Source organism: Nycticebus coucang, chromosome 11 (assembly GCF_027406575.1).
Source record: "Nycticebus coucang isolate mNycCou1 chromosome 11, mNycCou1.pri, whole genome shotgun sequence".
Classification (NCBI taxonomy): domain Eukaryota; kingdom Metazoa; phylum Chordata; class Mammalia; order Primates; family Lorisidae; genus Nycticebus; species Nycticebus coucang.
The window spans coordinates 65,983,658-66,010,657 of record NC_069790.1 but is presented as its reverse complement, the minus strand read 5'-3'; the positions used below and the strand labels follow the sequence as shown (position 1 = coordinate 66,010,657).

Below are 27,000 nucleotides of genomic sequence, written 5' to 3'. Positions count from 1 at the left end.
CTTTGGCAGGAGGATCACTTGAGCCTAGGAGTCTGAGGTTGCTGTGAGCTGTGATGATGCCATGGCACACTAGCCTACGCAATAGAGTGAGACTTTGTCTCCAAAAAAAAAAAAAAAAAATGAGGAAGAGGAGAGGCAGAAGCAGAGCGTCAGGGGTTAGGCAACTAGGAAAAACGGTCAGAAAGTTGCAATACTGTTGTGCTTGAAGGGGAAGAAAGACACCATAGATACCAGGAATGTGGGAAGGCTCTTCAGGGAACAATGCAGGTGTTAAACACATAACAGAAACACTGTGCCAGCCTGTGTGATCCACAGAGTTGTTACAAGGTAGACACGAAGTAGACCAGGTGGGGACCAAGATAATTACTGGATAAGGGGAAGTGCCCAGAATGTTTTTGGGCGCCTCAGCACTTTCTCGCCTTGAAAAGATGACACAGCTTGGCTCTGATTGCTGTAGAACTGTTTCTGTTGTCCTATAACTAATTGGAATACTAAAGTTGCCCTTTACCTAATTATAATGCTGAAATCTCCCAGTGGAGAATTGGAGCATCATGAACATAACAAGGACAGTATGGCAGCTGGTGATGACGGGTCTGCACTTCATAACTTGCTCACTTAAACAAGCAATGACACAATGTTGTCAAAGTTCAGGTCACTCATTGGCAAGGGATTTGAGGCAACACTACCAATGGGAAGATGATGCTTTTGTCTGTAAGAAAACTCCTGTGGAAGAAATTCCTGCACCACCAGGAGCAGTCACCCCTGTAAAGTAGCCTCTATTAAACATACTATCTCAGCCATCTCAACTTGTCTGAGTCATTTTTGGTCTCTGGATTTTCTCTACTGTCCTAGGTTTTTCCTGAAACACCTTTAGAAGCTGAACACAAGAAAATGGATATTTTCCTAGAGCCTCCTAAAAGGAACAGCCTGATGACAACTTGGTTTTCGGACAATGAGATCCCTTAAGCCAATGACTAACTACCAAACCATAAGGACAAATTTGTGCTGTCCCAAATCACCACCTTTGTGGGAGTTTGTCATAGAAGCAATAGAAAACGAAATATGCTAATATATATTTCTCCCTGTTTTATTTTTCAAAAGACAGTTTGGGTCAAATTTGTCTTCACTTGCAGCAAAATCTTTTAATTGGTTAACTTGTGAAAATATGTAAAAAGCTTATAAATAATTAAACTCAGAACTTTGTGACATGGTCCGGGGACTTCAGAGCAGATCCATAGTCCAAAAGCTCATGTTAACAGTTTGAGAAGTATAAAAAATATTGCTTATTTCTGGGATAGAGTGATTTTTTTTAAAGATTGACACTGAAAGTGTTGCAGTTCATAGAAACAGGGTGAGTTGGAGGATAAATTTTATGTTGTTTTATATACATATATGTATATACACATTTTTTCTTAGATATGTCAAGAAATAATATCTTTCAGAAGAATCAATAGAAGACATATTATTAAAGGTAAGCACAGGGTTAATAGATCTAATTTGATGTAATGGTGCAATTTAACTTGAGTAAAATGAATTTTCTATACATAATCAAGAAAAAGTTATTTCAGTTTAAAGCAAGGTGGGGGATTTCAGTATTGCATTTTATAAAATATTTTTATGAAATTTCTGTTATGCTTACTACTTACAAAACTGTATTGCTCATGAAATGTAGTTAATCATACTCTTGTAACTTAGGAAGAAGAAAACAAAATGTTACTTTACATAGATAGATGCAACCATCTTATTTGAAAATATCAGCCACATACTTTTTAACTATTTTCCAGCTTTTAATGTGTCTAAGAGAGTTAGTGGATTATGGAATCCCAACATCCGTTTTTTATTCGGCTGTGGCTTGGCACCTTGGAGGAACTTTGAAGTTCAATGAACATGTGTCTCTTCCTTTCTTTTTCAAAGCTGAATAGTTTTTGTATGTACACTTATGCTACAACAGCAGCCATGCAAATTATTAACAATTATAAATTACTCTTAACTTTTATGTACACTTAATTTGTAAAAAGTAGTATTTTTATACATGTAACAAAAGTGAACACAAAACCAAAAAAAAAAAAAAAAAACTTATCGTGGGCAGAAAACCAGGCCTATAGCAATATTGGACAAATCCAAGTGAGCTTTTCCAATCCTGATCCAGAGGACCACCAAGAAAGTAATGTGACTGCCTTGGAGCCTTCCAGCCCATGAGGCATTCAGAAAACAATGGGAATGTAGTTATTACAGAAGATTTGTTTGGTTTCACTTTGAACTGTTGATAATGGAAGTGAAGAAGTCATTAAAAAACTAAGGATTTGACAGTCTAGGTTCCAAATAAATCCATGAATGTCATCCACTAATTCACCAAAACTGGATAAACCAATCCTTATTAAAGTGCTAAGAGGTGACAAAACAATATTGTAGAAGCTGAATTAGATTAGGAAGAAGAACTTGGGTTATAATCTTGAATAAAAGATTCAAGATTCTTTTTTCTTTTTTCTCAAAGAAAAAATTAGCCCCATTTTATGTTAGGGAGTAGTAAGCTCTCAACCTTATAATTTTAAAACAACTATAAAATTTTATTATGGTCATACCTTCCTAAGACTATTTTCTATTAATAGGAACATTAATAGATGACATACCTAAATAGTATATTAATAGAAGACATGTCTAAAGATATTAATTCATGAAATCCATGAATCATGAGCAAATTATAATTCCTATTACATGTTATGGCACCATTTCTTAATGCCCCTTTGTAACTATACTCTCTTGTGTTTACTTTGGGAAGGAAAAATCTTCATAGAGTTGTCTGTACAAATAAGAGGAATCTTACTTGGCTGTCTGCACAGTCTGCTTGCTATACGTGTGAAGATAATCCTGTCTATTTGTTCCTTAATGTCAGTGTTATGTAGCCACAGACATTTGCTATTTTAGGCACTAAAACAGAATTTAAAGAATAAAATCTATGATACAAAGAGAAATGCTATTTTGTTGCCAGAATAAACATTAATAGTATGCTGAATCAATTATATTTTTGGAAATCAGCTGATATTATGGTGTTACCCAAGATATACTAGCACATTATTTTTCCGGCTTTCTATTTTTTAAAAATATGAACGTTTCTGATTTCAATAGTCCTTTGAGTGTAAAGATGAGTGAAGTAATTATTTTTGACTGTAGTTAACTCCTAAAAATGGGAGTATTCCACTTATTAGGATAAACAGATCATATGAGTAGGACAGACAAGGCATAAATATGGGAGAAAAAGCATGCTCTTGGATTCACCAGTTTTCACTAAATTATTATTTAAAAAATTAAAAAAAATTGATATAATTGAATAGAATAATAATAAAGTAAACAGTTTCTCTCATCCGTCATTTCCTTTCTATCCTTGCTGTATTGCACTGGTCTAGATCTGTATTTTCTCTTCCTAGATAGTTGTTTTTTTTCTCAAGGCAGCCTGGTTATTCGAACTGAAGCATAAATCAAGCAATGTAATCCCCCTGCTGAAAAGTGTTCAATGGTTGTCTGATGTCCAAATCCATTACTTGACTCTTACTTACTGGTGGTTTCACCTCTTGCTACTCTTGCATAATTTAGTCGCACATTTTTTTCAGTAGATTCCACACGTGCCATGTTTAGACATATTTTGTTCCCTCATATATTTCCTCCACCTGAGTGGCCTGCCTATGTAATTTTAACCTGGCCAATTTTAATTTCTCTTCCATAAATTAGCTTTCCTGGAACTGAGTTAAGTTTGTTATTCTGTTTCTGTTCCCTTAACATCCCCTCCCTAGGATCTGAGCCCAAAGTATTGAGTAAGAAGAGTTGCTGGAACTAAATTCCTTGTCTTCTGATACCAGATTTCTTTTTCTTTCCACAACACTCCACTGCTTTTCTAGGACACACACAGCAACAAATTAAATTCCGGTCTCTACTTTTATACAAAACTTGCTATGTGACATTAAGCATGTCATGAGAGCTCTTTTGGTTTTAGTTTCCTTCTTTGTAAAATCTGAGCACTGAACTAGACTCTAGAGAGTACTGCCATTTGTTTTATGGTCCACTGAAGCTTATAAAAGAAGCTGTTTTCACATGGTAGTACATTATTTTGCTTTTAGACTTCTACTTGGTCTTCTCCATAATATTAACTTTTTTATGGAACTAAGCTTTTGCTTGAAAGAAAACATAATTATTTTTGAAACAAGCTAAATTAGAAGATGTATTTTAGTGTGATTGTGAAAACAAGCATTCTAAGCCCCCCCCCAAAAAAACCCCAAATCTTTCAAGATATGATGCTCTATTGATAAGCTTCCTTCAATCTACAGACATGACTATTGGAAATCATTGCCAACCAGATAATTTACTTTCCTTCATGATTTTTCAGTTCTATATTGGCATAAGGTTTTAGTATTACAAACCACCTCAAACTCAGTGACTCAAAACAATGATCATGTATTTAGCCCACCAAGTGTTAGAGATCTACAGATTTAAATATAGATACAAATGTAGACACGGATAAGGATGTGGACATAGATATAGATATAAATATGGCTTAGCTAGGAGAATCTTTTATTCTGCCCTAGCTTTCCTTACATGTCTGAAACATGATGGTCTATTGACTTAAATAGGATAGTCTTATCTAGGATTGCTAGCTTGACTACTGGGACAACTTACATTGTTTGTCTTTGCTTCATGAGCATAATGTCTTTTAGGCAGATTAGCTTCAGCATAATTTCATGATGTGATACAGAAACAAGAATAAACAAGCTTGGCCAAGGATAGTGGCTCACACCTGTAATCTTAGCACTTTGGGAGGCTGAGGCAGGAGGATCACTTGAGGCCAGTAGTTCAAGATCAGCTGAGCAACATAGTAAGACCTTCATCTCTACAAAAAAAAAAAAAAAAAAAAATCTCTAGGAGTGGTGGCATGTGCCTATAGTTCCAGCCTCTGGGGATATGGATGCAGACAGAAGACAGCTTGAGCCCATGATATGGAGGTTGCAGTGGACAAGAAAGTGAGACTGCACTTCAAAATGAAATTTAAAAAAGGAATAAATAAGTAAAAATTCTTTAGGCAATGATAGAACATTTACTACTGTTTCATTACCCAAAGAAAAACAGAAAATCAGGGCCAAACCCAGCTTAAATGTGGAATGATATAGCTATCAAGGGTAATAAAGAAATGGAGCTATTTGTCAGCCACATTTGGAAAAAAATAAGGGATAGAAAAATAGATCAGAAGTATTTAGAGAATAATTTTCTTTGTGAGAATGAAAAGATTTGAGATAGGTCATTTTTCTCATGATGCATATAAATAAGAATAGCCTCAAATAAAGCAAATGTTTGGAGTATAGTTGTAAGGAAGGAGAAAATCATGATTTTAGTAAGTTTATTGACCAGTGGGGTTCTTATAGAATATAGCATGGTTTCAACAAAATAGCTGATTCACTAATATCAGTATGTAATTCCCAAAAACACTAGGTAAAAGACTGGAATTGTCTGAGTTAAACTCAACACACCTATTAGAAAAAAAGTCCACCATCATATACTTTATATCATGAAGTCAGTGATTATATATAAGACTTTACATGTAAGGTCTTTTCAGATAATAATCATAACATGTGGACAAAATACTTTTGAATACTTAGAAGCACTAGAGAGGGACCAAAAAGAAGCACCTACTCACCAATAAAAAGGTCAAAACTACTAAGTGGTACACACACCAGTAGGCTAAGTGAACCAAGTCCTTTTCGAAAGAACACATTATATAATATATCCTTTATATGGAGTTTGAGAATAGAAAAAACTAATCTATGGTAGAAAATGATTAGAAGAGTGGTTGGCTCTAGGGGACTGCTAGTTTAGATTTACTGCTACAAAGAGGCAAAAGAAACTTTGTAGGGTGGTGATGATAACCATTCATAGCAGTTTGAGTTATGTAAGTATTATGCTTGATGATTAGTGATATTGAACATTTTTCACGTTTCTTGGCCATTTCTGTATCTTCTTTTGAAATATGCCTAGTCTTGTCTTTGCACACATTTGAATGTCTTTTTTCTTACTGACTTGTTTGAACTTCTTTTAAATTCTAAATATGAGACCTTTGTCAGACACATGGTTTGTAAATATTTTCTCCTATTTAGTAGGTTGCTATTTGCTCTGTTGATGAATACTTGCTATGCAGAAGCTTTTTAGTTTAAGTCCCATGGTTCTATTTCTTGGTGCTGTAGCATTTGCTTTTTGTGTAGTCCTAAATTCTTTGCCTAGGCCAATCTATAGAAGAGAGCTTCTTAGTTTTCTTTTTTCAATAATTTCTTTTTTGGTTTCAAATCTTACATCTTTAATCCATTTTGAGTCATTTTTTTAATATGGGAGAGAAAGGGATCCAGCTACATTCTTCTGCATATACCTATTGTATTTTCCCAGTACCATTTCTTAGTTTCCCAGTACCATTTCCCAGTGTGTGATTTCCCCAGTGTATCTTTTTGTTTGCTTTGTTGAAGGTCAGTTGTTTTTAGGTATACGCTTTTATATCTGGGCTTTATATTCTGGCCTATTGATTTATATTATGCCAATATCATGCTATTTTGTTTTTATAGCCTGTCGCATAATGTCAAGTCAAGTAATATGATGCCTCCAAGATTTGTACTATTTATTTAAAATTACTCTGGCTATTCAGGCTCTTTTTTGGTTCTGTATGAAGTTTAGGATTATGTTTTCTAGGTCTTTAAAAAATTACTTTGGTGTTTTGATAGGAATTGTTTTGAATCTGTAAATCACTTATCACAGTAAGATTTTTTAACTATATTGATTCTTCTGATCCATGAACGTGAAATGTTTAATCATTTATTTGTGTAATATACATTTTCTTTCATCAGTGGTTTACAGTTCTCCTTGTAGAGTTCTTTCAGCTAAATTTATTCCTACATGTTTTATTTTATTTTTTGCAGCTATTATAAATAAGATTGAGTTCTTGATTTGGTTCTCAGCTTGGTCTTGCTGGTGTATAGAAATGCTATTGGTTTTTGTATATTGATAATATAACCTTAGACCTTACTAAATTGATTTATCAAATTTAAATAAATTTGATTTATTTTGATTTATCAATTTGTCTTTTAGAGAAGTCCTTTGGATTTTCTGTGTATAAAATTATATCGTCAGTATAGAGAGATCATTTGACTTTCTCTTTTCCAGCTTAAATGTTCTTCTTTCTTTCTCTTGTCTAATTCCTCTAGATAGGATTTTCAGTACTATGTTAAATAGAAGTGGTGAAAGTGCACTTTTTGCTCCAGTTCTTAGGGGAAATGCTTTCTACTTTCCCTCATTCACTATGATGTTGGCTGTGCATTTATCATTTATGGTTTTTGTTATTTTGAGGTATGGTCTTTATATACTAAATTTGTTGAGGATTTTTATCATGAAGAGACAAAGAACTTTACCAAATGCTTTTTTGACATCTATCAAGATGATTATGTGGGTTTTAAAAATTTCTGTTTATATGTTGAGTCACATCTATTGACTTACGTGTGTTGAACTATTCTTGCATCCCTGGGAAGAAACTCACTTGATCATGGTGAATTAGCTTTTCAATGTGCTATTGGATTCAGTTTGCTAGTATTTTGTTAAGAATGTTTGTATGACTGCTCATAAGAGATATTGGTCTGCATTTTCTACTTTTGTTACATCCTTTCCTGGCTTTGGCATTAGGTGATAGTGGAATCAGTTAGGGTTGATTTCCTCCTTCTTTATCTTTTGGAAGAGTTTCAGTAGGATAGATACCAGTTCTTTGAATATCTGGAAGAATCCAATTGTCACCCATCTGGTCATGAGCTTTTTGTTTGTTTGGAGGAGACTTAATTAACTACATAGCAAGATTACTGATTTAATCTTGTTACTTATTATCATTCTATTAGAAGTTTAATTTCTTCTTGACTCAGTGGTAGAAGGTTGAAGGTTTTGAAAAGTTCATCAATTTCTGTTTTTCTGATCTGCAAGCATATAGTTGTTCATAATAGCCTCTAATGATCCCTGGCTAGTCTAGTCTCTAATGCCTGTGGGAATCCATATAGGTCCCTTTCTGGAGTAATATCTCTGCAAAGTCCAAGCAGCTTCCCAAATTAGACTCAAGACTTGCATGAGTAAGGGGATTGTCTTGTAGCCAAAATTGTAAAAAATTGCCTTGGATTATGGGGACCTGGAGGATTTTCTACTACTTTTTTTTTTTTTCTTGTGTTCAGAAGCTTCTCCCAGTTCCTCCACAGTCCCTAGCCAGGCAAGTTACCCTGAACCTTCACCTTATCTACTTTCAGTGCTTCTCAACACTTCCCCGGTGAATCCTCGAATTCTCTCCTAGACAATCTGTTCTGAATGTGAAAATGTGATCCTTATTCTGGTTCCTCTCCATGGAGTAGGCACATGTTACCTGTGTCTAGTTGGCCACCTTGATCTTATCCCCACTACAACTTTTAAATGCATAGATAATGATGTAGCAATAGATAGAAGAATTAATAGGCAAATAGACATGTAATAAAGCAAGCACAGTAAAATGTTTACATGGTTGTATGAAAATCTATGTAGTATAATAAAGGTGATCAGTGTAAAATTATTTCAACTTCTGTATGTTTAAAAACGTTTATAATAAAACTACATATAAGTTAAAATCATGTACATATTATGTAGGTTACATATATAATAAAATATAAATAAATGTAAAACACATAATGCAGCAGTTAAAAATTTAGCTTATTTCTGTTCCATGGATCTTTACCCAATTAATAATGTAGTTTATACTTCCCTAAAAAGAAATGCTGTCCAGGTATTTGTGGGAATACTTACACTTTGTATACATGTGATCGCCTTTGACAGCCTTTGGTTGGTCTTTTCCTCACCCTAGTCCAGGAGAATCTCTATCCTATTACCCTTACTCACAGTATTGGGTGCATAATCTAAGAAGTTTCCGTTAGAATCAATGTCATTCTTTTTGGTAAAAACCTGTGGAAGGGATGTTCTTGCTCACCTATATATGGATCAGAATGAGTACAACCCTTTCTTTCTAAAGTAAGTAAGTGGAGCAAAATTCCAAATAAAACTCTCATAGAGTGAGACTGAGCCAAGAGAGCCACAGGGAATAGGAGTTGCAGTTCTGAAAATATAATGGCCCCTAGATCAAAACAACCTGAACCCAGCATTACTTCTGGTTTTTCTACTTATATAAATATTTCTATTGTTTTGAGGTATTTTTGAATTGTAGTTCTAAGTCACCAAAGGCATGCCACTATTCCATGAGCTATGCCTTGTATATTTTTAAAATATTCTGTCATTTAAAAAGTAATGTCTTTCTTTTGTGTATTCTCTTCTTTTGATGTGTTTTCCATTATCCACCCTGCCTACTGGATAGTGTACAACATGTTGTGCTGGTTAGAACTTAACAGTTTTATCTGGCATTTTTATTCCCATGTATATCATTACTCCTCTCCCAAATTTCACTTCTGTCACATACTTACTCGCCACCTACTCCTCCTTTAGATGCCAGGGTACTGAAGGCCCAAATATGTATAAATAGCTAGGATATGTTAGGACAAAATATATTTGTCCTCTGCTATGTACTAGAGCAGAGCTGCTTGTGTAATTGGGTCTCAAAATGTTGCTGAAACAGATTACAATTTTATTGGTTGATGATCCATATCCTTAGGATTTAGGCATAACTCCACGTGTTTTGAATTCACAGAAAAATATGAAAAGAAGACATTTGGTTGCGTACAAAATCCCTTCTCTCTCCGAATTTTAGGTACTTAGTATTCATAGGAGATTATTGTAAGTGACTTGCTTTCTTCTGGCTGAATTATTTTGGAAGACAGTCTTCAATCATTTGTGCAAATGGCATTCAGGTGCTACCAATTAGTCACATGTACACTGACATGGCCAAAGCATACCTACTTACTATAACTCAGATCCACGCCACAGTAGGATTTCGTCATCTTTAAAGAAAAGTTATACTTTGCATTGTTTACTATGGTAGCCACTAGACAGATGTAGCTATTAAATACTTGAAATATGTATATGTGGCTGGTCCAAATTCAGATGCTCTGTGAATATACAGTATATACTTTGTGGAAACTTGGAATCTTTTTTAAAAAGTAAAATGTCAATATTATTAAATATTCAATATATGTTAAAATGATAATATTTTGAACGTTTTTGTGTGGATAAAAATATATTATTACTCTTAATTTCATCCATTTCATTTTACTTTTTTAAATTGTGGCTACTAGAAAATTTTAAATGATATATGTGACTCACATGATAATTTTATCGACAATACTATTTATTATGCTGATAACATTATATATGTAATCATAGAATTATGGTAAAAATAAAATACAAATATTTGAAACTATTAACAGCATTAACACATAGTGAAGACTCAAATATTAGCCATTTTATCTCTTTTTATGCATAACATACGTTAATAGTAATTGTAATATTTAAGGAGTACCTATGCAAAGCTTTTTGTATAAATTTTCATTTGATTCAGAGAAATAAATCTCTTACATTTTTCTAATGTAGTTATTTCCATGTTGGAAAAAAAAAGATAAAAAAGCTTAAATTAGTGACTTACTTATGGACATATTATAAATGTCTATGAGATAAACTCTGATATTATTATAAAAATAAATTAATATTTTTCCTAAGAAACACAAATGTGCTAAAGGTAACAATATTATCAGCTTTATGGGAGAACAATAATCTCAATTGACTCATAAATTTCCACCCTGGTCATTGACAACTAAAGAGTAATTCACTAAAGCTACAACTGCTATTAGGGGAGGCTGAAAACCCAAGGATGGAGGCGGCACAATGGTTATTATTTTTATTCAAAATCAACTTAGAAAATTTCCTAAACTACCAATAAAGTGTAATAGATTATACATATCTTAACCAATAATTTTACCTTATCCTGAGGGGTTTGGAGTAGATGTAGAGCGCCTGGATTATGCTCACTAAAGATCCATGGTCTTTAAGTGTAATGGCAGGAGAGTCAGTGTCTGTCTTCTCTCTCTCTCTCTCTCTCTCTCTGGCAATAGTATATAATAGTACATAACAAAATGTGTGATTGTTATCCCTCCACAGGAATAGAGACAGTGCCATGTATTTCTTGCGTGTGTTTTAGTCTATCAGTACTGAAGAATCACAAATCAGTTTATATGAAATTTCAGGAAGAAAAATGTAATCTAAATGTAGATTAAAAAAAAATTATACCGTTCTTTTCTCCTCTATGGTCTTAGCCTTGGTTTTGATGCTTAATGGTCTGCAGGAACCTGAATTCTCAGAGGTTAAGATTTGCATTTTTAACTTTATAAAATGTTAGGTGGTTTATACTCAGGTTTTTATTATTTTTTATTTTTACCTTTTTTAAAGGGCTGTATTAGTGTACTATAAACATATATTAATAAAAGACAAAATGCGTTGATGCTTGAAAACTAAGATATGACTTGACCAAATGATGATAATATTACTTTTAAAAACAAAGCCAATTTGGCCTTTGTGAAACCCCTTGATCCACATCATGTGTGCACACTCTGGATATATCTTAGGGCTGGCATGTCTTGGAACCTGTTGTGTAGTTTTATTGAAGATGACATTCTAGCATAAATGTGATTTATCAGATTTCATACTAGTTGGATGGGGTGGATGGATAACAATGGCAAAAATTAAAAACATTTTGGAATACAGATATTCAGTTTTTTTAAAACCCATAATAAAATATTTCTGGTAAATGTACTTTCATGCTAATTGTTTTATCAAAAATAGCCTATAATTGCCTATTATCTTTTATTAGGAGAAATTTTAAGAACATTTGAATGTAGAGTTTTCTTGCATAGGTAATTTCATCATCCCAAAAGAACACTAAATAATGAACATCATATCAGTATCTTCATTCTTGCTCTCAACTCGCTTATTGCCCTTTTGTGCAACTGACTACAAAAACATTGCACCTTTTTCCTTTATGTTGCCAAGTATCTATCTGCTTCTCAGGCCTCAGATTAAGTTCCCCCAAAACCTCTGGCAAAACTTGTTCTGAGCTGTATGCTCGGGTCAGTTTGAGTGGGAATTGTACTGTAAACTTCTTGCCAGGGAACAAGGTTGCCAGGTCCTTTTGAAAAGGTAATGCTTGTGATCTGAGGTGGAGCTGAGGCTCAAATAAAGATTATTATTAGCAAAGAGGTTTGACTACACAGAGACCATGTTCAATCAATCCCTTGCAGACTCATATCTGAAACTATCCTCCCCACAACCCTGGTCTGTGGAAAAATTGTCTTCCACGAAACTGGTCCCCATGCCAGAAAAGTTGGGGACTGCTGCTAGAACTTTGAATAGGAAGGAAAGTTGATGGTAGCTTTTCTTTTTTCAATGTAATGTCTCGGTAGACTTCCCTCACCATATTTCTCCCTTACATCTCTGTGCTGCTTACTCACCTTTGGCCCTTTCCAAAGTGTCATAGTCTCTCTCCCTCCACCCACCTCCTCTGTCTTTCACTCTCTTTGAGGTCTCCCATTTTTTTGATTTCTTGAATAAACTTCTCTTCCTCCCACACTTAGATTAACAATTACAGCCATGTTACCTACAGATCAGAGATAACAACAGATTTGTTAGTTAGGAAATGTCTAACTCCCCCTTCCAAGTTATAAGTGATGCTTACTGTGGCTTCTACCTTAGAATAGTTTATGTGTGCATCAAAGTTTAGTTAACCTGGATGGAACCCATGAGTTCTACTTGGTGAGAAATAACTGAGTTCTTTTAGCAAGAGTAATTCAGTATATACATTCCTAGTAAATCAGTCATGTACATAGTGTTGGGAAATCAGGAAAGGAGAGACCAACACATATGTTCCTGCTAATAGCAGTGATTCAACCCTTGCTAAAAATTTCCTTCCTTGGAATTCTGGCATTCCATCTATAGAAACGGCTGCTCCACCTCACTTTTCTGATGGGATACATTCATCTTATGATATGCAGTAAAATACAAGGAAAGGTGCTGTGTTACTAGCTTTCAAAATGTACAGTATATAAAACAGATGCTTGAGGCACACCAATACATCCATTGTGAATACCAGGCTGTCACCACACCTCTGGCTCATCTCCTACAAGCTCTGCTTCACCTGTCATGGTTAATATACTTCATTTTAAAAAGAAATAAAGCAGAGCAGACTGTGCTTCTGAATACTTTTTTCTGCTTAAAAGCCTCGAGTGTGCTCCTCTTATTATTTTAAATAATTAACTCACAGTTTGGGGCAAGTTGTGGCTTAAAGATAAATTTGAGTGTTTTCTTTAATTTTATAGTATCTGTGGTATGTAGATGTTTTTTTTTTTTTTTTAAAGAGCACATTCTAGATAAACCTTTGAACAATTTCTTGAAAAGTACTTAACTCCTGTTGAAGAGAGCTGTCATTTCCCTCTCATCTCTTGGAGAGTAAGATTTGGGAGGTCTCCTTTCAAATTAATTCTAGAGGGCTGCATTTGTTGTTCATTTAGTCTGTTTGCTGACTTAGGAGCATGTGCTCTGCCAGGGTCTGCCTCCCTTAAGCACTGAAAATCTGCAATTCTAAGTGAGTTTTCAAATTCAGAATATTCTTTTTTGCTTAATAAGATTATTACCATGAAGGCAGCTGACCACACAAATCTTCAAAGAGAAAGACAGGAAGATGCAGACTATGAAGCTGCAGTTTTGTTAATGTGTGCGATTATTTTTAACTTAATTGTTATTAAATCATAACATTATACATTTGTGAGGTTCAATATGATGATTTAATATACAATGTGGAATGCTTAAATCAAACTAATTAACATAACCATCACCTCAATTTCAATGTTAGATTTTGAAAATAACTTTTAGTTATTCATTAGTGCAGTTCCAAATAGTGAATTACAATTACAGAAGTTTCCATAGAGATGCATTTCATAAAATATTTATAATTTGATAAATCATCAGTATTTATTGACTTCACAGATAAGTGTGCTTATGAAACCAACAGTGCCTTAACCTTGGAACTTGCCAACAGTGTTACACAAACAGAAACTCCTGGGTCGATGATGCTTCATAAACATAAAAATCCTTAGCAACATGTTGTGAATTAGATAAAACAATATATAAAATGGATAAAACAAAATAACTAGGTGGAGTTATTCCCAAATTCAACATAATCAATACAACAAACTTCATTAACAGAATTAAAGAGAAAGACCATTTGTAATCACATTAAAGAAACACTAACTCTTTATAATATAAAATTTATCTCAGCAAACTTAATAGAAAAGAACTTTTTGTATTCTAAAAAAGGATTTATATTAAAATCTTTTAATAATATCTTGATTAACTGAGAAATAGTAAATATGTCTCATAGGTTATTAATAATGTGAAGGTTTTTGTTCTCTTTACAATTAGGCAAGAATTAGAAATAAAGAATTAAAAGAAGTAAAACTCATTGATCATCAATGCCTTGATTTATACACAGAAAATCTAAAGAATTTAAAACTATTACAAATAATAAGTAAACTTATGATCACAGGATGCAACATCAAAATAAGGATCATTTTGCTATTCTAGAAGCAATAAACAATTAGACAATTCTTTTAAAATATCCTTTAATAGTAGCATGAAGAGATATCTGATGGGTAGGGCTGATGCTAATAGAAGATAAAACCTCCATACTGACACCTACAAAATATTGCGAAGATAAACTACAGACCTAAGTAAAAGCAGAGGTAAGCTGTATCTATGGGTTGGATAACTCTACGTGATTATGTCAGTTCTTTCTAAATTGTTACATAAATTCAACCATAATTTCAATCAAAATTCCAGCAGGTTTCTTTGAAGAAATAGGTAAGATGATTTTAAAATTATATTCAGGGAAAATATTCTAAGATAGACACAATCATAAAAAGAAACTGTGAGATCTTTTTTATATGTATCGTATCACTGGTGTATTAAAAGTTATACTACCTGAATTTGAGGTTTACTAAAACACAACAATAGAGATAGTGTGATGTTGGCATCCAGATAAGCACATAAATCAATATAACACATAAAGAGTTATAAAGAGTTCAGAAATGAATCAACATATATGGTGTCATTTTATAATAAAAGATGCCAAGAAAATTCAAGGAGGAAAAGATACCATGATTAGCAAATGCTGTTGAAAAACTGGCTATTCAAGAAGGGAAAAATCACTATTGAGGTCTAGACCCCAAAACAAATTTGAGATGAATTGTTGATCTATACATAAAACTCAGAATCACAAAACTAACAGAAACATAAAAAGTGTCTTCTTAAGTTTAGTCTAAAAGAATACTTTTTGGATAGGATACAAAAAGTACTAATCATAAAAGAAAAAATGAGACAGTGGAATTCATTAAAATCAAAACTTTTCAGATATGAAAAGATGCCATTATGGAAATGAATAAACAAGTGACAGACTAAAGGAAATAATTAAAACAAAGAACTTACATCCAGAATACATAAAGAACTTCCACAATTAACAATAAATAGTTGAACAGTATCCAAAATGGTCGAAAGACTTGAATGAATGCTTTACAAAATAAGTGCATTAAGATGGCCAGCATTATTAGCCATCAGGGAAATATATATTAAAATAACAATATAATACACTTCAGACCTAGTAAAATGACAAACAAAAGTGACAACACCAAGGTTGGTGTGGCTTTCAGTAACTTTCATATATTTTTGGCAAGAAAGTAAGCTCATGAATCACTTTGGAGAAATGCTTACATTCTTGTAGAATTGAGTATACAACCCAGCAATTCAACTTTTGATATTTACCAAAAAGGGATGAAATATATCCACACAAAAACTTTTACAAGGAAGTTTATAGCCTTATTCAAAATAACCCCAAATTTAAAACAACCCAAATGTCCTTTAACAACTAAATGATAAACAAATTGTGTATAGCTACACAAAACACAACTTAATATACTTAGAACTGTTCAAAAAAAAAAAAAAAAAACAAAAGAGTACAGAATGAATTCATTTCTCTAAATCCAAATACAGGAAAAAAACAAACAAACAAACAAAACACATCTATGATGCCAAGAAAATCCAATGAAGAAAAGAGAACAAGTTTAACAGATGCTGATGAACAACTGGATAAGCTCCTAAGGAAACATGACTATTGCAAACTTTGTTCCCAAATTAATTGTGATAATGACATAAGAGTACTTTCTTGGGACTTGGTAATTAACGTACAATATTTTCATAGGTTTGTTGCTTATACTGTGCATGCATTTATCACAACACATTGAGTGGAGCAATCAATAAAGAGCATTTTAATGACAGTTAATTGTATCTCAATTAAAAATAACACTGTACAGGCTCAGCATCCATAGCACAGTGGTTAGGTTGCCAGCCACATACCCCTGGGGCTGGTGGGTTTGCACCTGACCCGGGTCAGCTAAACAGCAATGACAACTGCAACAAAAAAATAGCTGCATGTTTTGGCAGGCACCTGTAGTCCCAGCTACTTGGGAGTCTGAGGGAAGAGAATTGCTTAAACCCAAGAATGTGAGGTTGCTGTGAGCTATGATGTCACAGCACTCTACCAAGGGCCACATAGTGAGACTCTGTCTAAATAAATAAATAAATAAAATAACACTGTACTATATAGAACAAGTGATATAATTTGGAAAACTAAACTATTGAATGTTGTAAATAGACTAGCCACAAAATATAGTTTTTTGTGTTAAACTTGTGTCTAGATTATAAAAGAATACCCTTAATTCTTTCTTTCTTATTTTTATATATTTATTTTGTCTACTTTCTTATTTCTCTTTGTAATATACACCCATAGGAAATTTAAGACACACATAAAAGTTAAAAATCAATACTACAACTCAGAAAACAAAGACACACGCACAAACAGAAATCCCCTATCATTTACCATTTGCTGAATGGTAAATGATCACTCTGAGTATTAGATTATTTAATGGAGAAAATCAGATAAAAGTATATTGCTTCATTAAGAATAACACAATAAAATCAATAACAAACTAAAGAAATGAGAATATACAATCAGAGGTAACTTTTAGATGATTTATAAAAGTATTGTTTAATTGGTGTTTTGGTGAGCTTATTTTATGATTAGTAGCTATAATGGAATAGTTGAAACTATAGTCCATAACCCCTTTAAATCTCCTTTTCCCTTGAATTAGAGGTAGGTCTACTTGATGAATGTGTTGCTTCTATCTTTATGGATTCTCAGGATCACTTTCCTACATTTATTCTTTACTTGTTGAAGTTTTCCAGGGATCCTACTTGGATCACTTTAGTATTTAGTATTCTCCCTTGGTGAAGTCATCCTCTAAAAAGAGAATCACCACTTACACACTGAAAGTCCATCAAGGTGCATTTCAAGTGTAAATCATCGTCTGAGTTTTGGAATCGGCATTTTCATGTTCACTGGCATTAAAGATCCAACATGTTCAAAATCAGAACAACTGTCTTCCTCTCTGTACCTGCTACTTAACCTATGTTTTTCCATTTTATGGAATAGATACACAGACGCTTTAATGTACATGACATAAACTAAAGCGTCTTCCCAAATTTTGTTTTGTCCCTTTAATAACCATACATCATATTCTTCCTATCCTACTTTCTGGAATTTTTATAAATAAATTCTCATTTCCCATTGCTACTGCAAATGCATTATTTCAAATCCACAAACTTTCTTTTCTTTTTTTTTTTCTAGTCAATACTCTCAAAGTGTATTTTTTTCTTATCCATCTTCTCATTGGTTATCAGAGTCATCTTCCTGTGATGGAAATCTTACAGGGTCATTAATTGATTAAATCTACTTCTTATCACTTCCATTTAGGTAATTTCTACTCATTCTAAAGTTCACAATTTCACTTTCTTAAGAAAGTTATCATTTATATTCCTCTCCTAACTCCAGCCTAACACAGGGGTCCCCTTCTTTGATTTTGTAACATCATTTCCATATTTTATCAAAGTACATATTAGTCCAATAATGTTTATCTGTCTTTGCTCCTTGACCTTATCTTCACTGATGACATGCACTTCTTTCCATCTCTTCATACTTAGCAACAACTCTAGACCAGGATAAAGTAGGTGTTAAAGAAATATTTTTGAATAAATGCCATATATTTAATTTTTTTTCTTTTTCTTTTTTTTTTTTTTTTGCAGCTTTTTAGCTGGGGCTGGGCTTGAACCCGCCATCTCTGGTATATGGGGCCTGCACCCTTCTCCTTGAGCCATAGGTGCCACCACCATATATTTAAATTTTTTCATAATAAGCAAAAATCTATGTTAACAGTAATCTTAAAAAATGATCAGATAATTATAGTCCTGCTTATTAAATTCATTCACCATTTCAACAAACATTTATTTACAGCTATCTATGAATCACAGAGTAGGGCTATTTGTGTGTAGTGAACTAGACAAGGGCCATGCTTTAAAACAATTTCATTTTAAAACAGAGAGATACATTTAAAAACAGTGTTACTGGATTTTTTGGAGTTATGAAATAGATTGCTCTAAAGTGAGTGGGAAACTGTTGGAAAAAACCTTCTTTAAAATCAATTTTAAGTAATGGGTTGAGTAGAGGTGGTATACAAATAGATTGATAGAGTGGTATATTTGAAGTAAAAGCAGTTGCAAAATCATGGAAGTGTGGAACACCCCACTTTTAGAGGAACTGTGTTATGATTCATGATGGCTGCAGTAGAAAGAAAAATAAAAACTTCTATAAGAAATGGGTTTATCAAAAGACGACCAGCGTTTTCAGGTTATGTTTGCTTTGGTAAAGACAATAAAGGGGAGATAAGAAAGGCATACAAAGTCGGGGAAAGTAAGATAAAGAATCTACAGGTAATGTCATGTATAGACTCTAGACTTATAACTGAAGCACTAGAGGACGTTACAACGACAAGAGAAGAGTAGAGAAGTGGGTGAAATTATGGGATATATCAACAGGCAGTGCAGCCAAAGATCCATCAAAACACAATGTCGAAATAGGGTCAGCTTCAGATATTTTGCAGACTCTAAATTCTGACTGCCTCCCCTATTTTAAGAGTGTGGTATATTGTTATCTGGATATGGTGGAATGTGCTATGTTGCTGGTCATAAAACTGTTTTCATTCTAAAATAAAGGTCTGTCCTGGAAAAATTTCATTGATGAACTCTTACTCTAAAAAAGTTCAGTAATTATTGGCGACTAGCATGTGAACGGATGGACTAGCTGAGGGTTTTTGTTTTGTTGTTTGTTTTGAGAGAGTCTCACTCTGTGGCCTTGGATAGCATGCAGTAGCACCATCACAGATCACAGCGGCCTTGAACTCCTGTGACTATGTAATTCTCCTGCCTCAGTCTTCCTTATAGCTAGCACTACAGAGCTGACTGCCATGCCCCACTATTTTTTTTTTTTTTTTTTTTTTGTAGAGACAGAGTTCTCACTATGTTGCCCAGGGCTTCAAAAGATTCTCCTGCCTGGCTCTCTCCTCATGTGTTGGAATTATAGGTATGGACCTCAATATCTGGCCTCTATGTCTTTTTTTTTTGTAAGTTCCTTCCCCTACAACTTTTTATTTAGAAAAAAAATTCAATATGATGGGAAAATTGAAAAAAATAGTATAGTACCACTGCACATATCTTTAACTAATAAGCAGCAATTGTAAACCACTGACAAGGTTTATCTTGTCTTTAATTTTCTCTTTTTCTATTTATATGCATGTTTCAGTTAGAGGAGTTCTTTGAAAATGAATTGCAGACTTTATTACATTTGACAACTAAACACTTCACAGGAAATTTCCCAGTACACAAATACCATTATTGTAGTGAAGAATGACTTCTGATGGAGCTAATTAAATAGTGAAATTGTTACTGAAAATTTTCACTTTCAATTTTAGCTCTGGTCAAGTTCCTCAAATTTTGGCCTGGTGGCTTTTGGTCTTTCCCATCTCAGCAGAAACGTGTGCTCAAAGGTACATTTTTCTGATTGCCCTTTGTCATGTAGCTCTCAAGCTTATCATCTCATTATACTTATTCTTAACCACTTGCTTTTTACTTTTCTAACATTTATTTACTGCTTATATGTATATATATACTTTCTTTCTCTCGACTAGCATATAACATCTACAAAGAAAATGACAGTTCCACACACCATTCTTTTTATTGGGACTAAATTGACTTAGTGGAGGACCAAGGTTGAGGAACTATGCCAATTAAATAATGAAAATGACATTTTTTCCCCTCTTACTACTTTTAAAATTACAGTTTGGATTCTACACTGTAACATCTTCTAGTTCATTTAACAACAGTCAAAATATTTCTCACATATTGAGTATTATGAAGTGAGGAGAATAACTTACCTCATTGTTTTGTCTTTGAGGATTTGGTGTAAATTGAATATAAAGAGTTAGTCTTACTACAGAAGTCCTTTGTATAAGGTAGACATTAAATCACTATATTTTGGATTTTTTGTATAAACATTTAGCTCTTGTTTGGAACATGTTCAGGTAAATGGGAGCACATGGATTTTATTTTCCAATGTTGAACTATTTGGAAAAGCCTTCTAAAGAACCGGCTCCTAGAGCCTTGATCACTTTCCATTTTGTAAGCCTATAAAGCTGAAACTATTCCCATAATCTGCAATTGGTACATGTAGCTCAATAGGATTTAAAACTAATGTTATTTTTTTCATATTTGTTTTTACAAGCACCTGAATTTGGAAATCTGTCAAGTGTGCTTTTGTGCTTTCTGGTAGAAACATCATGATTTAATTTCACATATGTATCATCTAAAGTGACTTGTGTGACAGAATATTATTTTCTAGGGCTAATATGTACCCACAAAAGCCTTCTTGAGTATTTGATCAGCATTCCCACTTAATTTGTAGAACAATTCAAGATGACCAAAATTGATCACAAAATTGCCACGTGAATATTGAACCAGTTTTCCTTTTATACCATTGCCTTGCCTTTTAAGTTCCCCCCAAAAGAAATTAAAACTTGTGATTTATTCCTCTTCTTTCTTTACATGGCAAGTACAAAAGTTTAATTTTTTGACATAAGCATTATTTTAGTCTAGTTTTAAAATTATTAATTTCTACCTCCATAAAGACACATGCAATTATTCTAATTAAAAACTTTCAGTCTTTATTCACCTTATTTTAGTTGAGATTAAATATTTCCTCTCTTCTAAAATACCCCAATATATTTCATCATATTTAAACTACATACATGAGTTGCTATGAAAGTTTTGAGACAGGCTTTTTATAGTACATTATTTCACTTCCAAGAATCAGCTAACAGGGTCCTATCTGATTCTCCCGTGCAACTTTGACCTTGCTTGGTTTATTGATGTTGCTCAGAGGGCTTCATTTGTTTCTATCCATGTAGATTTTACATTTCTTGATTTTTGTGTATCTTAAAACTTTTTTAATGACCCACATATTAATATTGGTGGATAACCTGCTATTCATAAGTCAATATGCTAGAAAGTGCTAGAATAAAACAGAATAAGCTACAATTTCTACTTAAAGGAGTTAATAGCAAAGTTACTTTATGTGCATGTACTTTCACATGCTTAAATATCTGCTGGGGTCACTAAAAATAAAGGTATTATTTCAGACTCATAAGTCTGGCTGGCTTCTCTCTTTTAAACATGATGGATTATTATTCTAATTTCTTCACAAATTCATATCCAATATCAACTTTACTAAATGATTCAATATGCCATTTAAAAACTATTGTTAATTATGTCAATAGTTTAAAAAAGTAAATGAGTAATGTTAATGTCAATCCATTTATTTCTATTTGAGAAGAGGGGTTTTTAATAATAATAAAATAAATTAGTCATGACCAATAGAAAATTCATGGAGTTCATAGGAAAATGTTTCATTATCTTGGAAAAAATGAAAAAGACTTTCAGGAAATTCAGGAAGACTTATTTTGAAGGAGTGTAACACCCAGAAAACATTTTACTCCAGATGATATTCTTAATATTTTTCTTTTTCAATGTTATTTTAGAAACGAGAGGTATTGAGAGAAAAATACCACTTCTGTCCTTGAAGAGCCCAAAGTCTATAAGATTTAGACAGATGTGCAAATATATGCTATGTTAGAGGCAGCTTCAAAAAACTACACGGCGAAATAGAAGGCAGAAACTAGCTATGGGACTGGTTTGAGTCTGGCTGGAAGCTTGACGTCCTGGATACAGGCTTAGATGGTCATTCTGCGTCCTCCCGTCCTCCTTTGATCATCATGATGGAGCGAATGAGATAGTAAATGCAGAACTGTATTTATTTCTTTTAAAAATTAATGACTATAAATTTAAATTTTATCTATAAATCTAACAGTTAAACTATGTTATATGTGTTTTTTGAAAATTAGACCTACTTATAATGGCATTTACATTGTTGAGATTTTATGTGTTATTACAAAATGTGTCTCTGTTCCTTTTCATGGGTGTTCACACTGCTCAGAAAAGCATCCTTCAAGTAAGCCAACTTGTTTTATTTTTAAATTCAGGTACAATTTATTCTTTTTCAAATCACTTTATAAAAAGTTATATGCTTTGTGAGCTATCAATTTTTTTTTCCAAATTTAACCCTAAATGGGCAGGCAACTTTTATAAATGATCTAAAGTTTTATATATATATATATATATATATAAATTAACATATATAATATGATATATAGAATATATTCATATTCTATCCCATCAATAAATATTAACAGCATGATAGAAGTAGCTTTCTTCTAACATGATTTTGACCATGTAATTTAATGACTATATTTCATTTTACAGACAGGGTCTTTATAACATGAAAGCCTTAAACTAAATCCTTGGGATGCTTTTCAAGTCCAAGGACTGAATTGGGTTATTTCTTCTACTACAACTGAAAAAAATCATATAATTTTTAATTTTAAGATTATTTTTCTTAATAATGATTATAACCGTTCTTAGACTTTTTATTTAAACCTCGTACCTATTAATAAATACCAGTAAAGTACAAGATATATGAATGAATGCTTGAGTAATATGAAAGTTACTGAAAATAGTAAATCATGCTACAATACAATATTTTCTTGTGTACTTTAGGATATAATTTATTTGGCACTGTAATAATATAGCCATATTTCTGCTGGTAAAAGTGTTTTGAGTTCATATGAGATAATTTAATATGTCAGTATTTTACGTTTTTTTATTCTGGCTATGAAAATCCCTAAAAACACTCTGTTTTTTAGGTCCATGAGGAGCAGACTGGATGATCTTTAAAATGTATTCCAGCTCTACATTTTTTATCATTATTTGGTTCACAATTAGGTATAATGTAGTGAAAATGAAATGACATCTATATAGTCATTCAATTAAATGATTGACTTTAAAAACTATTTGAGATATAGTTTCCTTACATCTTACTCTGTATTGCCTTACTCTTAAAACAGATCATCAACTGATGTGTCATGATTAGTGAGGAGGTCAGTCAGGGTCTCGTCAGGAAAACATACACCAGATATATTTTAATAGAGAAAAGTGCTAAGAAATTGTTCACAGATATTAGAGAACAGAAAAGGCAAATGGAGAACACTGAGGTCTCATAAAGGTAGCAGTTGAAGGAAACAGTTCCACTAGGGCTAGAAAAACAAAGGGTGGAGGTTGAGATTGAACAGAGAACTAGAACTTGAGGGAGGGTCCCTGTCTGCAGCGCTGGGACCCACACTTCTAAGAAGAGTGCACTGCTCAGCTGATGCTGGTGCTTCTGGGGCTCAGAGGAAGGCACCTGCTCAACTGAGACTTTGGCCTCTGAGCAGAGGGAGCCAGACATTTGTAGCTGTTATTTGGGAGGGGACTTAGTGAGGACAGCTTCTAGAAGCGTAGAACAAAAGCTGCAAACTGGAAGCAAAGAACTACTGCAGGAACATGAAGCAAACAGGAGCCCAGTCCCTTCTCTCTTCCACATTTTCCATATTCTTCTCTTAAAACCTAACAGGAAACAGATAGTGAGAAATGTGATTCTCACAGTCTCTAACTCAGCCTCACATTGAAAAGTTCAGAGAGAAGGATTTAGAGATGAAAAATATTAGCTTAATAACCAAAACATTGTGGAAGGTGGGGCTGGGGACAAGCAAAAACAAAAATTTGGACTATGGGTAACTGTAAAACTTGGAGAAACTGTTAAATTGTAAAAGCAAAAGCTGCCTTTTACTAAAGGTTATATTTTAGAAATGAACTTAAAATAATAGCATAGTTATCATACAAAAGAAAAAGGTCATCTGCCTCAACATTATACTGAACGAGCAGTATTTATTAGTTAGAGGTTAAGTAATAGCAATTAAAACTTCTCGCTCTTTCCATTAGATGAAAACTGAAGCCCTGAGAAACAGAGCAGTTGTTTTACTTCCCGCGGAATTCCCATACATACACATGAAAAGACAGGCGCTTAAACAACCTTTTTTTAAACCTGCTAATTTTATTTTCCAACATGGAAAGTGAGCAACTAATGGGTAGGAGTTTACAGATTTTATACCAATAAGTTATTTTGGGACTCTAAACCTAAAATACCCAGTACAGCTTTTAAAAATAAAGGGTTCATTTAATGAAAAACAAAGCAAAACATGGAACTCTTCTTATGTTCAAAGAAAAGAACTATTGTAGTAGAAACCCACTAAATATCTATGTCCAAATTAGGTGACTCTGTGAGTATAATAAAATTTACACAATGTTAAAAAAAAAAAATTACACAATGTTAATATATGGCTCTTGGAATGTTCCTGCTGAACTGATTACTTAATTGATTCATCTAATTAATTTTCACTACTGAAACTGATTAATTAATTAAGTTGGCTCAATTGAATTAATCATTTGTTTGAGTGCTATGTGGACATAATAAACTGATGGAGATTTAAAAGCCATTCTGTATCTAATACTCAATTGATACAATAACAAAGTAGAAATTATTAAACAAAGGAGGTTAAATTTTGAGTAAAAAAAATCTATGAATGACTTTTTCCCAGTTTTACATAACTATATAAATGTTAGATAGATCAAGCTATAGTTTATTTTACCTACGATTGAAAAATTTGTACCGTATTTTACCACTAGACTTCTTGATATTATAGAAATCAGTCTAAGCTGTGTTTATAGAGTAATACACAAATTTTATATTTTGCTCTTTATTATGATATTTCAATAAGTTTGAGATAATTTAAATTTTTCATGCATAATTATGCACCTGTTGAAGCTTCAGTTAAAGGTACATTCCTACCATCATCTTTTTGTCAATAGTTTAATTCGTTTTGATAGAATGGCAGAAAATGATGAATGCTTATTGTATGCTACCAACTTCTTATTTAAAACTTAGAAATCCAGAAAATGTGTCTAAATTGTGTAGACAGAACATAGCTCTGCAGTTGGAAAAACAGTTTAATTCAAATTAAGTGAACTACGTCTTTAATTACCATCATAGTTAATTATTCATTCAGAACATTTTTTAACTAGTGCTTATATGGCAGAAATGGTGCTAGGAATTATGAGGAACTTCCAAGATATATCAGATTAAAATATTTGTTTGTTTATTTATTTTTGAGACAAAGTCTCACTTTGTCACCATCGAAAGAGTATGGTAGCATCATAGCTCATAGCAACTTCAAACTCTTGGGCTTCAGCATTCCTCTCGCCTTAGCCCCTGAAGTAGCTGGGACTACAGGCTTCTGCTACTATGCCTAACTAGGTTTTCTGTTTTTAGTAGAGTTGGGGTCTAGCTCTTCTTAAGGCTGGTCTTGAACCCTGAGCTCAAGCAATCCACCCACCTCAGCCTCCCAAAGTGCTGGGATTACAGGCATGAGCTACCATGCCCAGCCATGAATAAAAATATTTAGTCACTGTATCATAGAAGTCCATTTTAAATTTCGGTTCATAAATAAAGTCATCATTATATAAAACTCACTCCTTGTCCTTGAGGTTCTTACAAGGTAATAGTGGAAGTAAGCTGCATACAAGATTACATACCCAGAAAACTTTCCTAACCAAATCATGTTTCTAAAGCGTTAGGGGTAGAACAGATAACGTTTTCATGTCTGTATTACAAACTAGAATTATTTTGAGCACTTCTGTTGGTGTCTATTAGTGAGAGCATTTTCCTTTGTGATCTCTGTAATATTCCTTGTAAGCAGGAGTCACCCATTTAGTGATATACCTCGGGGGCCTATTTGAACTTTTCTATATGAGAAGTTGGTAGACTTGACAGTTCCTGCAGCTTTCAGTAGCTCAATGTAACACCTGCAAATTCCTGGAATATTGCGAACTGAAAAATCCAGACGGGCAAATTGATGTCCATTATATGTAATTATAGCCCGAATTCCTGGCTACTTTTTGGAATTCAGAGAGAGCAGCTGTAGCTGCCTGTATTTTAAACATTTTTTTCTTCTGACTAGAAAAGAAAAATTTGTTCACCACAAACAGTTCATGTTTTCCGAAATAAGCATGTCTTTCTTAAATATTTTGGGATTTACTGGGTATATGAGGCTTCAAGAAAAGATTTGCTTACTCCCTCCCTGCAGATTTTCTCTTGAACTGTATTTTTATATTTCTAGCTGAGAGAGGTTTAGAGAAAAAAAAAAGTTGCTTTCTGAAGATACCTTGCACTTAGCCAAAGAACTCTGTAATAGCTGCAGTCAAGAGAACTATGAAAACATTGTTTCTGGGTATGAATTAACTATGACTCATTGTCTACAACAGGTAATAGTTTCAGTGAATTGTGTTCATTGAAATGATACTTAATTGGTATATAAGTTATTTCAAGGCAGGTGGAATAACTTCCCCATGGTCTGTTACCCTTCTCTTGTTTTCAGTAAACTCAGTATATAAGAACCCAATTTTGAAGCTTCTGAATCCTCTGATACTTATTTACAATACATCTTTTCCTTAATGAGGCTTTTTCTTTTTTTTTTTGGCAAAGTCTCTTCTGTTGCCCAA

The 27,000-nt window shown here is 33.2% G+C and overlaps 1 long non-coding RNA gene across 1 annotated transcript in view; it reads left to right on the top strand.

Moving 5' to 3' along the window:
- Positions 1 to 1,260: 1,260 nt before the first annotated feature.
- Positions 1,261 to 27,000, top strand: part of LOC128560013 (uncharacterized) — a 57,979-nt gene continuing 32,239 nt past the window's right edge. Inside the window, exon 1 of the long non-coding RNA XR_008372861.1 lies at positions 1,261 to 1,471. This is a non-coding gene — a long non-coding RNA (uncharacterized LOC128560013). The remainder of the gene's footprint in view (positions 1,472 to 27,000) is intronic.